The sequence below is a fragment of the Cebus imitator genome, unplaced genomic scaffold (assembly GCF_001604975.1).
Source record: "Cebus imitator isolate Cc_AM_T3 unplaced genomic scaffold, Cebus_imitator-1.0 Scaffold11, whole genome shotgun sequence".
Lineage (NCBI taxonomy): Eukaryota > Metazoa > Chordata > Mammalia > Primates > Cebidae > Cebus > Cebus imitator.
In genome coordinates, this window is record NW_016107326.1 from 8,873,261 (window position 1) to 8,887,851 (window position 14,591).

Consider the following 14,591-nt stretch of genomic DNA (forward strand, 5'->3'; position numbering starts at 1 on the left):
TGAGCTAACATTTTACAATTGTGAGACTTTGCATAACATTTCACATTTCTGATTTCTTTTTAAAAAACGGGGAGACCTTGCAAGGCTGGACTTCTTTTATTCCTACAAGGCAACTGTAAGCTGGAGCTAGGCAGTGGCTGCTGCTCCAGGCAGGGCGGGGGCCCCAGCATGCCACGGAAATCACTTGGCTTGTGTCACTCACTTATTGTCCTGACCCATGGCCCGGTCTTAGGTCACAGTCAAGGAGAATGTCATTGATACAGTGGAAGACCCTTCACCATCATATGTGAGGCCAGAACAGTGGCATCGAGCTAAGCTGTGTGTATCTGAACTATAGAATGTCAGAGGTGGGAAAGCCTTTCTGGAACTTTGTCCCTATCTCTCCTATTTGCAGACACAGACCTGGAGCCAAGAGCCAGAAAGGGACTTTCCCAAGGCTACTCCGTGAGTGGATGACAAAACTGAGACCAAAACCTGAGTCTCCTTACCCACAAGCAGGAGCCTGTCCTGGTGAGAGACAGAGCGTCCTGTCTTCCCTTCCTTTGTGCCTCTCATTTCATGGCCATCAGCTCCATTGCAGACCTGTGTGGAGGCTGGGGGAAGACTGTGATGGGGCGGGCTGGGGAATAAAGACCGGGGAGGCCCAGGCTGCCCGAGATAAAGGCTGAATGCAGGGGCGTTCAAAAGCCACTGGGCACTGAGCGAATTAAGCCATGCTTGTCTCCGTTGCCTGGGTACTCTTTATGCATCGCATAATGCCATTGTTCAGCCAGAGCCAGGGGCCAGAACGAGCACTTTCTTTGCAGGTAGGCAGCCAGTGCAGGCCCGACAGCAAGAGAAGGAGCAGGCGAGGCTGGAATATTCCAGCTTGAAAACAGCAGCTGTATAATAAAGATGGGCTGGTTTGTCTCAGGGCCCCACTGTCCCTTCTCCCTGCCTCAAAGTAGCAGCATGAATCAGTTCACTGCGGCAATGGTCCAGACGATGTGACTTGCATCCCCATCAGCTACCTGATTGCGGTCCCTGGATGCATGAGGCGCTGGATGTGCCTGGCATACCAAACCGCCTGCCTCTGTGCCGCAGCTACTGGTAATGAATATCGCCAGCCCCGCCCAACACTGCGGACAGAGCCCGGCATTCTTCAAGGCCACCACTGGCCTTTTATCTTGTCCGAGGCTCTGGGATAGCCACCAAAATCCTTGGGCTGCTTTTGACAGGGGCCACCAGCCTGTCTCAGAGATGCCCTGACAAGCCCCTCCGGCCCTGAGCAGACAAAGGCTTGAAAGGAGAGGAATTGCACACGGTCTAGACGCTGCTGTTTCTAATACGTTATTTTGACACACAATTAACTGCAAAATTTGCTCTAAGCTAAGAGCTCGGGCCCTCACAGGGTTCGTACAGCACAATTCAAGCAGGATTTGGTTCTGTGCAAATGTCACCCTTCCTGAAGGGCTAGGGATTGCTGGCTCCCCACAGTGATGCCATCCCTCTCAGGGGCGGCTGTGGGCACCGATCAGAGAGGATGCATCAGCCCGCCCAGAGCCCAGCATGGGGCCAGGGGAACCGTGGCACGAGTTGGGGGGCTGGATAAAGCTTGCACAAAACCCTCCAACAGAGCTCACTGAACAACAACCCTTCCTAAAATGGTGTCGCTTATCCTCTGCTGACAAAAGCCTGATTTGAGCTCTCCCCGGAGGTGGGATGAAGCGAACACATTGCCTTTTATCTCCCCGTCACTTTGAGAGGGCAGACAACTGCTACAGAGCATGGTGGGGAGCCCTGGAGAAGGTACTCTTGAATGAAAGGCATAATCTCCGGCTCCCCTAGACCAGGAGGGTAGGCAGCTTTCATCCCCCACCACGGCTCGCTCCCCCCTCCACCCCATCCTGGAGGCATCTGAATGGGAGTGAGGAGCTCCGAAGGAGAGGCTCCTGCCGCTGCACAATGCCACACGATATTGCTTCTCCCCAGGAGCCCAGAGGAGGCCATGGGCGTACAGTGTCTTACTTTGAAACCAATTCTCCAATCAGCTATTTAAATAAGAAATATAATCTCATTGAACAACCAGCGCTGTTGGTCTGAGCTGCTTCCATTTACAAGGCACTTGAAGAAAGTCCCCAAACCCCCAGTTTATGAGGACTGCAGCTTAGGATGACTTACTGGGGGAGAGAGAGGTGCCGGAGAGGGAGGGGGGGAATTAGAGTTGGCCGTTAGAAATCCAGGCTGTCGACTGCTTGAGGGGTGAACCCATGCCGTACCTCTCGGGGCTCTACACAGAGAAGGTGAGAGAGGTCTGTGGGTTTTCAGAAAACCACCCTATAGTAGACAATGCCCCTAAGCTTGTGGGAGGGGAAGAAGGAGGCACAAAGCCTTGTCTGTCTCTCTTTTGGAAACATCTTTTTGAGTACCTATTAAAGTCATTGCCACATCATTTTTTTTTTTTTTTTGTCAGAGGCCAAGTGGCTGTGAAGACCCAATGGGTGAAATTTCCCTGATGAAAACCGGCCCAGCACAAAGTGGGGGCGATAGCCTTGACTGAGCCTCCCCTGCCTGAGCTCACGGTCTGCCTCCGGGACCAGCCGTGCTCCGCGTTTCTAGGCACCCTTGAGAGGGAGGCTTGAGAGCCTGTGCTGACCACTGTGGGAATCCTGAGAAAGCTCATCTGCCACATGCTAGCTTTTAATCTATGTGCAGCTAACTCACCGGGGGCCTCAGTGTTTCTCGTTTGCAAAACGGGCTGTAAAGACTATGTGAGCTGAATGTGGACCGGGCCTGGCAGGTGAACCGTGCCGCATACAGGATGGGTACAATTCTACTGTGATGATGGCACGTCCTGTCTCACTCACAGCTGGGGGAACACGGCCCACTGCTCAGGTTCTGGCATGTCATTTCTGGTCAGCAGCCCAGCCCCTCCTTGCCCTGTCCTGTTCTGCCCAATTCTGCCCCACTCTATCTTGTTCCCTTCAAAATCTGTGGTGCTGATGACCACCTGTGAGAGGTGATGTCCTATGTGAGGCCAGGGAGGGGAGTGTCCATTTGAGCTGGAAGGCTGCCTGGAGGAGGTGTGGCTTGAACTAGGCTTGAGCAGTGGGGAGGATTTGGAGAGCGGAGGAATGAAGGAGAGCAGAGAGGAAAGGCTTGGAGGTAAGAAGGAGCAGAGAGGGAGGGCTGGGGAAGCCAGCCTCTGGGGAGGGGAGGGGAAGTAAAACGCCGTGCTGGGGAGATGGAGGGGAGAAGGGTGGGAGGTGGCAGAGCCTGCCCCTCCTTTTTGGTTTCTTTGCACCCATCTGGCGTCCTTGCTTATCAGAGGATGAGTCTGGCTAGAGGGGAGCAGAACTGAAGAGCAGAGATGTGCAGCCCTGGAAGCATCTAGAGACCGAGACCCCCAGGGGCGAGGGCAGGGCACTCACTAGGCCACACCGTGGGTCAGCAGCAGGGCAGGACTGGACCCCGTGCCTCCTGTCTGCTATGAAAGCTAGTTCTGATGAGCACCTACTGTGTGCCAGACACTGTTCTGACTCTTGGTATGGGTTTCCACAGTTAGTCCTACAACACGCCTATCAAGTAGGGAGCATTGCTATCCCCATTTTAGAGACAAAGAAGCTGAGGCCTGGAGTAGTTTTGAATTTTGCCTGAGGTCACACTGCCAGGAAGAGGTGGAGTCCCCAGGCCAGCATTGAGCTCCTTTCTGTCCTCTTATCTTTGGGGGAGCTTGGCCCAGTTTCCTTCTCCATTCCTGAAGGAGCATGTGTGTCCTTGTTGAGACCAGGAAAGGAGGTCTCAGCTTCATTTGGTATTCCCTCCCTCCTTAGCAAAGCACCTAAGTGCCTTCTGCGCTCCCTGAACGTCAGGGAACATCAGCGAACATCACCGAGGCGGGAGGGGAAGGCCCCCAAACCCGTGCCTCGTGGTGCGGGAAGGGCTGGCTCACTCGGCTGACTTCCATTAAACATTTGACGCATCACAGAACTGCTGAAAACCATCCATCAGGCCACCCCCCTCTGCCTGCCTTCCCACTCTGCTCACAGAGAGAGGGTTCGGCCTCAGCCTGCATTCCCCAGCCCCAGGGAACAGAGAGGAGAGGGGCAATACCCAGCCACGGCTGTGAAGCTGGTAGGAGCAGCATGTACTGAATGTCTGTGTGCCCAGGCAGAACTCAGCACGTTACAGATTTTATCTCACTGAGCCCCACGACTTCCAATAGGTATGGTTGTTACCGTTTAGTAGACATGGAACTTGACATCCAAGGAGGGCCACAGTCACTCTGAAGGCACTAGGGGTATGAGTTGAGAGCCCCCTCTGCCCTTCTGCATTCCTCGATGGTGTGGGGTAGATCAGGTGCCCCAAAGTGGGGTGGGGCTGGAGCAGCATGGGGCATTCAGTGGTCAGTGCCCCGTGGAGGACAGCCCTGGCTGCTGGAGGACCCTTGCACAGGGTGAGTCGCAGGACAGCTGTCCATGGGTGGAGGAACCCTGTCCTTCCCTCCAGCCACTTACTGCAGCCAGACCAAGTTCTCCGGGCTCCGTCCTCTCCCTGGGGCCCCCATTCAATCAGGGGCCAGTCTCTTCAGTTCTCCTAGCTAGATGTTCCTGTCCACCGTCTCACCCTCTTGCCTCCCATGTCACGGCCCCTCTTGTGGGGGACTGCCCCAGCCTCTTGCTTGTCTTTGCCCTTACTTTGCCAATTTATTTTCCCCACTGTAGCCAGAGGGATTTTTCTAGAGCCCATGTCTGCTCTCTGGCACTTCCGCTTAAAACTCAACCTGACTGCCTTGCATGGGATCGAGCCCACATTCTGCACTCAACCTGACCTACCAGGCCCCTCCCACCTGCCCCTTGCTGGATACCCCCCTGCTCATGCTGGGGTCTCTGCTGTGCTGTGCTCGTGGCAGGAGCATCATCCACCTCTCCTTGCCTGGTTAATTTCTGCTTATTATTCAAACTCCAATGCAGAACGCCTTTCTTCCAGGGAGTCCTCCCTGATAGCTTTTATGTGCTTCCTCCCAGCGTAGCACAAACTGCACTGTCCCATTTGCTTCCCTGTTTGTCTGTCACCCTCTGCTGACCATCATCAGTTCCAGGAGGGCTGAGAGTGTGCCCCCCTCACCACTGGTCCCACAGTGTAGCATGGGGCTGTTCCACAGCGGGCCCTCCAGGAATGAATGGCTGCACGATGAATGAATGAATTAATGAATGATGCCTGATATGTCTAAGACAGGAATCCCCCAAGGTGCAGCAAGGGCCAGGGACTCAGATGCAGGTGGCATCCTAGCAGGGGGAGGTGATGTGGTGTTTGGAGTTTAAGTGACCCCAGTGCTTACAAGCTGTGTGGCCTCTGCCTGCCTCAGTTTGCTCACATGCAACATGGGGATAATGACAACTTCTTTACTAGGAATTTGTCCTGAGAGGCCCTGGCAATGATGCCCAGGCAGCGCCCAGCCCCGTGTTGGGCACAGAGGAGGATAAGGTGGGGCTCCCTCTGGGGCTTGAGGCCAGGGTCAGGTCGCAAGCTTCTCTGAGACAGCAGGTAGGGCTGACCCGGCTCTGCAGTCAGGAAGACTGTGAGTCTTGGGGCTACAATCCAGGTACACAAGAGGGGGCACACGCAAGACTCTCCCCATGTTCCTCTGGGCTGGCCTCAGGCATGTGGAGGCTGAGCTCTCACCATTAGCTCATCCTTCCTTTGAATGGAGCCAAAGCTAGAACTGGCCAATTCTGAGATTACCTGCATGGGGAAGCAGAGGTCTAGGGAGGGTTTGGAATGTGGGTGCAGGTGAGGGAGGTGGGATGTGGGGAAGAACTGCCATTTATTAGTCACCTAGTAAGGCTCGGGAAGTGCTGGCTTTAATGACAGTCAGGTGCCCCCAGTTCCTGGGTGTGTGGCCGTGGGCACTTTGTGTAAAATGGGTATGAAATAGCACGTAACTAGGTCGTTGCCGGGAGGGCAGGGGACTTGGTACAGAGGAAACACCCCGTGTCCAGTGCCAGCCACGGTAAGTGCCTCCTAACTGAAGCCCACTGTGGAATCTTTGGGGTGCTTCGGTCTGGTAGGTATGATCCCCATTTCCAGAAGAGGACAGGAGGCCCAGGGAGGTGAACTGCAGAACTCAGGGCCATGCAGCCACTAGGGACCAGAGGGACAAATGACCTGGCCGCAGGCTCTGTGCTGAGGATTTGGCCATGGGAGACCACATATGGCTGGGTAGTAGTTTTTTCATCGCCTTCACGTTGCGTTTCTTAATTTAAAGTGGGAAATTCCATATTGGGTGCCTCATCAATCATTTTTGTGAGCTCAGCTCCGTGGAAAGCACGGAAAACATTTATATTTGCGGCTCAAACTGTCGAAAATGTAAAACAATTTAAATAATATTAACATTTTAACAGCCTCCACTCACGGCTCTGTGAAATTAACCATTATCTCTTGGAGTATTTGTTAAAATTCACCTGCGGGTAAGTGGTGAGTCTCACGGGCAGCATGTTTGGGGGTGAGAGGGAAGGCCGGGGGGGTACCCATGTGAGCTCCCAGAGGCTGGTCCCACCCAGGCATCCTGGCCGTTCTGCCAACACTGTGTCCTTGCTCAGTGGACAGCCTCCTGTGGCAGGGACTGTGGCTCCTCATGTCTCAGATGAAGACCCTCCAATTGGGCTGGGTGCTGGAGGCCCAGAGAGGAACATGACACAGACTCTGTCCTCAAGGGATCCCAGTGGTGGGGAAAGGCGACTGGCAAAATGCACACTGGTGTGGGATTGGGGCTGTACTCAGGAAGGGGGTGCTAGGGTGCTGCAGCTGGCGGGGGAATCAGGTGCACCTCCCAGAAGAACCTGCATCTGAGATGGTTCCTTGTGTTGGGCAGGCACTGTGTGAGGGAACAGATCCTCTCCAAGGCCTGGCCTTGCTCTAAACCTCAAGAGCCAAATGTAAGGGTTATTGCCGAGTTTAAAATGAGGAAAGTGAGGCCAGTATAAGAAAATTAAATGCTAATTTATTCAGCTCCCCAGCGAGGTTCTATGGTCTGGGGAAAGGGGGCCCGAGAAGTCGCACTGACTTCCTGGGGTGGGGGGTGGGCGCGGGGTGGGGTGTTTTGTGGCTAGGAGGAATGAGCAACAGATGGGTGCTCTGATTGGGTCTAGGGGAGCAGGATTGAGACAGGGCAGGCCGCTGTTGGTTGGCAGGTTTTTGGGCGGGTTTTCCAGTGCGAGAGCTGGCCAGGGTTGCATCAGCCGGAGCCTTCCAGGGGAGCCATATGACAGAGCTAGGTGCCGAGTGCAGAGCCTGGTGCCGGGTGCAGAGTCAGGTGCTGAGTGCAGAGGTGGGTGTGTCCAGCCTCCCAGCGAGCAACTGGCCTTACACCAAAGAGGGCCTGCGTTTTGTCCCAGGCAGTGAGGAGGAAAGGCCTGCAGAGTTGTGCTTATGGCTGGTTCTGTTAAAGCTTCACACACAGATCTGGGATGGGCTCACATGAACAGGGATGCAGACAAGAGGATGACCTGGGTGGGCAGTTGCTGGGCTGCTGGGTGACCCAGGCGTGAGGAGCTTGAAAAACCAAGACTTGGGGAAGAATGATGTTATTTTCAAATAACAAGAATGAGAGATGACTTTTCCAATGGCTTCGGCAGGAAGAACTAGGCTTTGTGGGCAGATGTTATAGGGTGATAGTACAATTTCTTTCCTGCTACATTTTCTTTTCTTTTTTGAGTTGAGTTCTTGCTCTGTTGCCCAGGCTAGAGAGCAGTGGCATAACTATAATTCACTATATAGTCTTGAAATCCTTGGCTCAAGTGATCCTCCCACCTTGGCCTCCAAAAATGCTGGGATTACAGGTGTGAGCCACTGTGCCCAGCCCTACATTTTCTTACCTATTCTTTCTTCTATTATTATTATTTATTTCTTCCTATCGTTTTATTCCTGCTAATACCTATTCTTTCTTCTGCTTTCCCATGGGGTCATGATAGAGTTGACCAATAATGAAATGGTGAACTTCCCGTTGTCGGGGTGTCAAACAGATGTCGGGTGACATCGAGGACTGGTTAAGAGGAATTTCTGCATCTGACATTTATTCAGCCCTACTGTGGGCCCCCCAAATCTGTATGTTGAAGCCCTGACACCTAATGTGACTTGACTTAAAATTTCGTGATGAAGGCTAAATGAGGTTGTAAGGGTGGGGCCCTAATTCGACAGGGCTGGTGGTATCCTTAGGAGAACAGGAAGAGATGCCAGAAAGCTCACTCTCCATCTGTGAGCACAGAGAGCAAAGGCCGTGGGAGGACACAGCGAGAAGGTGGCTGTCCACAAGTCAGGCGGAGAGCTAGCTGCAGAACCAACCCCAACCCCACCTTGATCTTGGACTTCTAGCCTCTGGAGAGGGGTAAAGAAATGTGTATTGTTTACAGCACCTGGTTTGTGGTATCTTGTTACGGCAGCCTGAGCTCTTAGATGATGGACCTGCTAAGGTTGCTGACTATAATACGGTACTATACAGGACAGAGGTGTGCACAGAGGAGGGGGGTGCCTGGCTCAGCCAGGTGGGCATCAGGGGAGGCTCCCTGGAGGAGGTGGTGGTGTGACAGAAAACAGAGAAGCTGGTCATGAAGAGAGGAAGAGGAAGGAGAGGAAGCGGAAGTGGAGGTGCAAAGACACAGAGGTGTTTAAAGGATAGCAGATTTGGGGACACCAAGAAGAATTCTATATGATTGGGAAGCAGGGTTGGAAGAGGATTTGAGAAGAGAGAGGAGGCTGGGGCACAGATGGGCCCACAAGCAAGGAAAGACCCTTCTTTATCTTTCTGAGAAAGTGATTTAGAGACTCCAACCTGCCAGAGGACTCCACGATCAGTGACTAACTTGCTGTGTGACCTTAGGCAAGTCACTTAACCTCTGTGCACCATAATTCTCTCATTTGTAAAACCGGGCGAAGCATCGCTGCCCTGCCTGCCACCCGGATGCTTTGTGGGCTCAATAAGTGAGTGCGTGAGAAAGCACTCTGGCGAAAGCCCCATAATAGCACCATGGAAATGGAAGGTGTTATTATTATGTAACCGCGCTGACTCCCGTCAGAGAGCGTGGAGTCAATTGGAGTCTTGAGGGATGTCAGGGAATTGGCTGTTCTCTGAAGCTTGTCATAGAGGCCTGTCTTTTCATTGTGTTCCTTTCATATCACTGTTGGCCCGATGAAAGAAGGGGAGAGAATCTTTGATATGTCTAAATATTCTGCTCCCACCAAGACGGGAGGAATTCTGAAGAAGAGCTATTATTAGAGGCTGAGCTGGAGGCAGGCGCCTGTGTGCATCAGAGGCTTTCAGCTTGCACAAACAGCCTCCCGCGCTTTCAAGGCCGCTGAGGCCCTTGGCACAGAGTAGGTGCCAACTGTGCTGGTTGAATTGCAGTGGCACTGCCCAGGCAGGCGGAGGATCTGCTTCTGGTTCCCATTCTGCATCCACTTTGCTGGGCAACCCAGAGCTAGTCACTTACCCTCTCCGAGCCAAGAAAGATGTTATAGTGCATCCTGATGGTGAGGGCTTTTATGAACAGGGAAGATGCTTTATGTTACAGAGATCTGGGCAGGACAAAAAAGTGACGAAGCACAGGCTGCTGACATTCTGGGTGTGATGAGGTTAGGGAATTTCCTCTCTCTGGGAAGGATGCATTAGGATTTGGTTGTTCCTAGACCTTGTGTCAGAACCACCCAGGAGTGTGAAAAATCAGATTTCCTGGCACTACTCCAGGCTTAGAATCAGAATCTCTAGGGTGAGACCTGGGACTGTCTTCAGCAAGCTCCCTGGTGGTGTGGATGCAGGTGGCTCAGTTCTGGCGCATGCTCCGGCATTTACGAAGGCCGGGACTACGTCATCTGTCTGGCTCGGAGACTCTGCGATTCCATGGGAACAGGCCAGGGCACCCGGCCTAGGGCTTGACCCAGTGAGCCAGCCCTTTCCCTGTTTACTTCTAAGCCACACTAAGCCTTCCAGGAGCCTGTCAGTGGGTCCTGGACCCACTAGTCAATGAACTGGGGAGATGATGGGTGTACTCTGGCTCCTGGCTACCTCCAGCTGGGCATGATGTCTTCCACACCAACCCAAATAGATTGCTATGCCTAGAGAGAGCCTGCCGTGTCTGGCTCAAGCCTTACAGAGACCAACTGGGAAGGGCTTCTGGCAGGTGAAGAATGGGCCACTTTGGACTCATTTTCAATGACTTGTCAAAGCGCCTTCACTGACAGGGAGCCTCGGAGAAAGGCATTGAGGTGCCTCCTGAAAACAACTCCTTGTTTCAAAGGTGAGGAAATGGGCTGAGAAGGGCCAAGTTGGTTTGTTACTTTCACTAAACCCCTGTTCTGTTGGATTAACTCTGGGACCTGGGTGAGCTTGAAGAAGGGAGAACCCCAATCAGGAGTACAGAATTGGAGACTATTTTATGTTTTAATGTAGGCTGACATCCTGGGGGTAGACAATAGCCTGTCCCTGCTTCTTGCCTTGGCTGCCCACCAGAGTTTCCTGGTGGGCTTCAAAAAACCTCAATATGCTGCCGCACCCTTGACCAATCAAGTCAGTATCTCAAGTATGGCACCCAGGTCTCAGTGAATATTTTTAAAGCTCCCTAGTGATTTCATTGTGAAGCTAAGGGGAGAACTGATTCTTTAGAGCGGTGATTCTCTACTGGGGGTGATTTTTGTCCCCCAGGGGACACGTGGCAATGTCTGGAGATATTGGTGATTGTTACAACTGGGAAAGTACTACTGGCACCTGGCTGGTAGAGGTCTGGGGTGCTGCTGAACACCCTGCAGTGCAAAGGACCACCCCATAACAGAGAATCAGCCAGCCCCAAGTGTCAGTAGTGGTGGGGTTGAGAAGCCCTGCCTTGGACGAAATGGGGGTGGTGACCTTGCTCACCATTCAGCCTGGCACGCTGACCATCTGTCTCCCACTTGCATCCTCCCAGTCCCTTTCAAGGGAGCCCCTCCCAGAGTACTAAACGTTTCCTGGTGGCTGTGAGCTGCTCTCAGCATATTAGCTACCTGGGTTTTCTGCCATGTCCAGTACCAGCCATTGAGACACCCATCAAAATCATAATGCTCTTACACCTTTGCTAGATGAAAAGCAAAGGCAAACTGCTCTCAGATGAAATGGAGGGGGCAGAACTCTGGAGCAGTGCCTAGAGCTGGAGGGATAGGATTCAGATGCATGAAACAAACATCCCCATATAGAAGCTAATTTCTTCTTCATGTAAAGGAGTCTGTTGGTATGGAGCCCACGGCTGGAATGACAGTCCATGTGTAGGGGACCCAGGCTCCTCCTAGCTTCTTGCTCTCCCATCCTCAGCACATAGGCCCCTGCTCTGGTCCAAGAAGGATGTTGGACCTCCCAGAAGGATAATGCTGTTCTCCTTTCAGGACTGGTGGAGGCACTCAGGCCTCCTGATTCTTCCGCGTGGCTTGTAGAATAATCCTGTGAGGAACAGGCAGTAGGTGTCATAGCTGTCCTGTGAGGAACAGACAGTAGGTGTCATAGCTGTCCATTCTACAGATGCAGAAACAGAATCTCAGGGACTTTGAGTATGTGTCAAGTTAGAACTGGAATTCAGGACTTCTGACTTTCCTAATGGTGATCTTTCTCCTGCAGGGGACTGAGGGGGACACACCTCTTCCCCATCTAAGCCATTTACATTTCAGATTTGGTGAATTTTTCTGACTCCTTCAAGGCAGGGTCTGCCTACACATATGGTGTTTACCCCAAAGTTTAAACGACATTATGGCTAGATGACCTAAGACAGTGGCTTTTTTTTTTTTTTTTGAGACAGGGTCTTGCTGTGTTGCTCAGGCTGGAGTGCAGTGGCATGTCCTAACTCACTGCAGGCTTGAGCTTCTGTTCTCAGGTGATCCCCCGCCCCAGCTTCTGGAGTAGCTAGAACTACAAGTGCATGCCACCATGTCTAGCTAATTTATTTATTTATTTTTACTTTTTGTAGAGGCAAGGCATCGCTATGTTGGCCAGGCTGGTCCCAAAGTCCTGGCCTCAAGCGATCCTCCTGCCTTGGCCTGCTTCAGGATTAGAGGCGTGAACCACCGTGTCTGGCCTACGGTGGCTGTTAAAGCCTTCTAGACCAGCAGCATCAGAATCATTTGGGAGCTTGGTAGAATTAGATTCTTGGGCCAGGCACAGTGGCTCACGCCTGTAATCCCAGCACTTTGAGAGGCTGAGGCAGGCAGATCATTTGTGGTCAGGAGTTCAAGACCAGCTGGCCAACATGTGAAACTCCATCTCTACTGAAAGTATAAAAATTAGCCAGGTGTGGTGGTGCACATCTGTAATCCCAGCTACTCAGGAAACTGAAGCAGGAGAATTGCTTGAACTCAGGAGGCAGAGATTGCAGTAGCCAAGATCACACCATAGTGTGAGCTATAGAGTGAGACTCTGTCTCCAGAAAAAAAAAAAAAAAAAAAAATACAGATTCTTGCAGACATCTGTTTGAACAAAACCTCTGTGGGGTTCTGAGCCCTGCCCTCTAAGGTTTGAGAGGCTCTGGTCTAAGCGATCCTGGACCCAGCTTTGCAAATCCCAGTCCTAGAAAGGCTATGTGAATTGCCAGAGGCTGCAGTCAGTTCCACACAGGAAACAGCTGGAATCCCAGGACTCCAGCCAGGACCTGTAACAGGACTTAAGGCCAGAGCTAGGTGAACGGGCTTTATTAGCGATGAGAATCTCAGCTGCTGAGACAAAGAGAAGCCAAATCAGTAGCTAGAAGAGTCACGTCCAGATTGTGGGCGGATCCGGACCTCACAGTCTTTCCGGGGACCTCTTTCTGATTTCTCTCCCATTTCCTCGTAGGGCACTGTCCTCATCTGTCTGGTGTACACTGTAGGGAGGGAAAAAGGACATCACTCTCACCCGCATTCCAGACCTCAGTCACCAGCACAGGAGGCCGGGAAATGCTGGTCAGCTAGACAGCGATGGCTCTGCTACCGTCTGACCCCGGATTTCCCACCCTTCTCCCCACTTACTATGTTCTGGCCACTGATCCATCCAAGGGCCCATGCTCTTCCTACCTTTTTGCAGGTGCTGTTCCCTCTGCCAGAAATGCTTTGCCCCCTCTCGTCACTTTCCCTGACCAGCCTATGAGCAGCAAATGCTCTCCTTGGTAGTCTCTGTCTTATACTGCTTTTTGTTTCCTTCACTGGGATATGACTTGAGTTAGCCTCTTTGATTACTCAAAGACCTCGGGCCCATTTCTCCCACTGGCTCTATCCTAGACCCGCAGCATCAGAATCACTAGGGAAGCAAATTCTCCAACTCCACCCCACATCTACTAAATCAGAAACCACAGGGGAAGGGGCCACCAATCCGGGTTTTAAAAAATGCTCCAGGTGATCTTCATGCACAGCAAAATCAAGAAATAGTTCTCTGAGGCTGGCACCTTGGCATCTTCAGGTCTATGTGGCCCACTGGTGAATATGCGGTGCCACTGCACCCTCCGCCCCATAAGCCTACTTCTTGGCCAACAACCTGGAGAGAGGGAGTTGGAGAAGGTGTGACCATGGGAACAGACGCAGAATTGGTGTGGTAGCAAGATAGACTGACCCCCAGGGAGTGTGCAGTGGCCACACGAGACTGTGCATCATGGAGCATTAGGAGGAAGGGAAGAGAGTGGAGCATAAGCACCAGAGGATGGAATGCCTGGTCAGGAGAAGGGAGAGGAAGTGCCAGTCCTTCCACCACTTGCTGGGCAACTGGGGCAGGCCCTCTCTCTTGACCTCAGTTAATGTATCTCTAAAATGGGGCAATAGTGATACTTCATGGCCTTTCTAGAGTAAACAAAACAATTTGTGAAGAGTGAGCTCAATGAAACGCCTAACAGCACCTTTTATTGATCACCTACTATGTGCCAGGCCTGGACCAAGCACTGGATGAGTTAATCTTCACATCAGCCTTTTCAGATAAGCCCTAGATCACTCACAATTTGCAGATGAGAATTCTGAGGCCTACAGCTCTTCAGTCACTTGCCTAGGGATAACACCAAAGCAGTAGCAGGCAGGGCTGGTTGAGGTAAGAGGACATCAGTCCTCTTTTTCTGTGTGACAGTGAACTGTGTCCCGTTCCTGCATCGCTCCCCCAGCACAGCCAGACAGGAAGGCAAGAAGTGCTGCTGCCCGGGCCTTTGAGGGCTTATGCAGGAAGCAGGCTTGATGCATGCTTGACAAGTGGAATAGAACCCAGGGAGAAGAAAGTGTCCTCAGCCTAGGCCCCCAGGGAGGTCTGCTGCACAGTGGCCTGGGAAGTGGTTCTCCCTCTGCAGGGCCTGGTCCTAGTTGCCTCACCATGTCAAGGCTGGGCAAGGCTGCCTGGCTGAGGGGAATGCATTGTTCCCTGAACCTGTGCATAGCCGTGCCCACCTAGTCATGCTGTGGGAATGAGAATCAGGTGTGCAGAGAGGCGAGCAGGGCTCTTGCCTTTAGTGGATGCTCCATTGAGAAGTTATTCATGCGTTCGTTCATTCCTGCCATCCTCAGCATGTTCACTGACCCGCAGTAAGAGATGATGCCATCTACCAACCTTGGCATCCCATGTAATATTTAGATACATCACTGGCTAGTTTTAATGC

At 52.4% G+C, this 14,591-nt stretch overlaps 1 long non-coding RNA gene across 1 annotated transcript in view; it reads left to right on the forward strand.

The window, feature by feature from the left end:
* Positions 1 to 3,070: 3,070 nt before the first annotated feature.
* The window catches only part of LOC119466782, a 156,540-nt gene continuing 145,019 nt past the window's right edge, over positions 3,071 to 14,591 (forward strand). Inside the window, exon 1 of the long non-coding RNA XR_005195252.1 lies at positions 3,071 to 3,144. This is a non-coding gene — a long non-coding RNA (uncharacterized LOC119466782). The remainder of the gene's footprint in view (positions 3,145 to 14,591) is intronic.